This window comes from Otolemur garnettii, unplaced genomic scaffold, assembly GCF_000181295.1.
Source record: "Otolemur garnettii isolate 467f Iridium unplaced genomic scaffold, OtoGar3 scaffold00065, whole genome shotgun sequence".
Classification (NCBI taxonomy): Eukaryota; Metazoa; Chordata; class Mammalia; order Primates; family Galagidae; genus Otolemur; species Otolemur garnettii.
The window spans coordinates 6,949,768-6,952,879 of NW_003852460.1; the positions used below are offsets into that span (position 1 = coordinate 6,949,768).

Genomic DNA, 3,112 nt, shown 5'->3' on the forward strand with positions numbered 1-3,112 from the left:
CCCACACAAATATTGTCCTAAGCAATGTAAACCACAGGTGTTTCCGATTCCTAGGGCAGCTACACAGTGCCACAAAGTCAGCTGGCTTAGAAAGGAAAACGTCATCTTATAGCTCCCAAGGACAGAGTCCAGGATCATCACAGAGTCGGCAGGGGGCTCCTGCTTAGGGTCGGCCTGTTCTGTGGGCGTCTTCTAGCTCCTGGGGGTTTGCCGGCAATGTTCTGGATTACTTGGATCCCTGATCTCTGTGCCCAAACATGTCTTCATTTCCCTTTTATAAAGATGCACTCACACTGGGCTGGGGGATCACCATGTCCAGTGTAGCCTCATCTTCAGAAATGACATCTGCACTAGGGTATGCTCTCGGTTATAACTTCAACATGGGAGTTTGGGACTCCGGGCAACCAGGAACATTTGCTTTGGGGAATATGAAAGCTTATGCTTTTCATACCATATGATATATATTGTGGGCGTTGGTTATTTTGGAGAGGCAGCCCCAGTTCCTCAGCCCCACCTCCCGGACATGCATGTACTAGGTTTGAGGGAAATCCAGTTTGCCAGCCCCTGGGCCCAGGCTCTTTCAAAGGCCTGGAAGCATCCCACGGTGGAGGCTTTGGGGCCAGATGGGATGGCTCCAGTTCTGATCTTTGAAAAGGTAATTCCCCCTCCCAGCCCCCAGCAGCCTCCGTTTCCCTGTTTGACTTGGTTGGCATGTAGCACCTTATAAATAAATAAGCACCGTCCCCATCCAAGCCTGGAGTGTCGCTTGGGCTCCCAGCCAGCGTCATTCATGAAAAGTGCACAGCATTCTTCTTGCCTCTGTATCAGATCATTTGGATCAGCTGTTGCTGGAACATTGGCTGGGGAACTGGTATAGAAAACACAGGACCTACTATCTCACCCCTGGAATCAGGGAAGTAACAACCTCCGTGCCGATACCTAAACTCTGGCCACTCCGGGAGCCACCTGCTGGGAGCACACGTATTCTTCCCTTGTAGAGCTCAGAGATGCTTGCCGTGGAAATCCTTGCACCAACCCCCTATTGACAATTAGCATGGAATTCCAGATTCTCTGCATTTAGAAACACCTCCACCCACAGACGGGAGGACCAGTCAAGGAGAATCAAAGTGCCTGAGCAAGTCCCAAGCTGAATTGGCCTTGGGTGTGGAAGACCAAGTTCTCTGTAACTGGAGACAGAGCTGTGCTGGTAGCCGGTCCCCAGGGTCCTGGAGCACAAGCTGTGCTGGCCTCCTGGAGAGGGGCTGGCTTCCTAAGTTCCTGTTGGTTTGTAACGTTTCTGTGGCCAGGCAGTAGGGAGGCAGTGTTGGGACACTGGGATGTATAGACTGTCACAGTGTCAGTTCTGGGCAAGACCTTGTAAGCTTCATTCCCTAATTTGTCAGTGCTGTAGAAATAACTGGCGTCCCGTAGGCAGAGTTGGCATTGAGAGAGAGACTGTTTCGTTTTCTTCAGATAGTCACTGTGTCTATTCTGGAATGTTCATGAACGAAGGATGTTTTCAGAAGAAGAGGGGAGAAAAGAAATGCCTCATGTTGAAGAGTTCGTTTTGGCGTTGTTTTTGGTGTTTATATCAAACCCTGATGTTTTGGTTAGGCCAACATTTGTTTGTTTTTTAACTTTGCTTTCAATTGGCTTTCAGTTATCTTCATTTGAAGTTTTTTATTTTATTTTTTTTCTTTTCTTTCTTTCTTTATATATTTTTAATTGAAACAGTATCTCACTTTGTGGCCCTCAGTTAGAGGGCCATGGCATCACAGCTCACAGCAACCTCCACCTCTTGGGCTTAAGCAATTCTCTTACCTCAGCCTCCCAAGTAGCTGGGACAGCAGGCACCTGCCACAACAGCCAGCTTTATTTGTAGAGACACGGTCTCACTGTGGCTCAGGCTAGTCTCGAACCTCTAACCTCAGGGCAATCCACCCACCTTGCCCTCTCAAGAGTGCTAGGATTACAGGCGTGAGCCACCACGCCCAACCTAGGCCAACATTTATTGAGCCCCCACATGCAAAGAGCACCTTCTCCTCAGCTCTTCCTGGCTCCCTTCTGTCTTAAAAAAAAAAAAAAGGAAAGCATTTCACTGGTTACTTCCTCTAGCACCTGTGCTCTGGCTGCTAACATACAGCACCAGCAAACTAACATCAGAGGAGCCTGCATCCCAGGACACGAGCTTTCCTTAGCTCCTCTGGGCCTGGCTCTCTCCACCAGTAGTTACCAGTAAGTTCTGCATTGCTGGTGGCTTGTTGGGGACGGCCCTTCACAGAGAGGATGCCTGGGGTCTCGCCGAAGAGCTGAATGGATGAATGGATTTGCTAGTGTCTCCCAAAAGCAGCTGGAGTGTCTCATCAGGTCCCCGCTCAGGCAGAGCTCTGTGATTGATGGGTGGAAGGATGGTGTCACGCGTGGCTGGAGAAGTGTCACAGTCTATTCTGCAGAGGACATTCTCTACAGCAGTTTAATGATGGCATGACTCTTCTCTCATGGGCCGCAGCTGACAACCTCAGAGAAGACAGCTAAGACCTTTCCTTGGTAGATAGTCAGTAAAATCCACCCTTTTTAGAGAGCAGGTTTGTGGGGTTTACTAAATGCCTGTAGTCATGTTGTCAGCATGTAGAACGGCTCTGTCTCCCTGAGAATTCCTTGTACCCATTTGGAGTTGGCCCCTGGCAGCCACCATTCTGTTTTCTGTCCCTAGAGTTCTTTTGCAAGAACGTCTTAGAAGTGACATCCTCTAGTGTGTGGTTGGGAACATGACATGTTCGAGATTCAGTCACACCGTTTGTTCTTTCTTGCTGAGTAATTCTCCTTTCCGACGGCTGTCTTGGTGGATGGCTGATCTGTCCTCCTGTTGGGGAATATTTGGGTTATTTCCAGGTTTGGGTGTTTCCAACTTCAAGCTACTGGCAACATTTGCATACAGGTTTTTATGTTAACATAGATTTTCATTTCTCTTGGGTTAATACCCAGGAGCAGAATTGCTGGCTGTGTGGTCAGTCACTCAGAAGGCACGGGCTTCCTTTCTGTGTCAGGTGGCAGCTTAAACATTGGTGGTTTTGTCCATTAAGAATCGCAAAGCAGGGCTCGGTGCCTGTGG

General features: G+C 48.9%; 1 protein-coding gene across 1 annotated transcript in view; it reads left to right on the forward strand.

Annotated features, from left to right (window-relative positions):
- TBL1X (transducin beta like 1 X-linked) overlaps nucleotides 1–3,112 on the forward strand; it is a 52,906-nt gene that overhangs the window by 982 nt on the left and 48,812 nt on the right. The gene's annotated exons all lie outside the window — the stretch shown is intronic.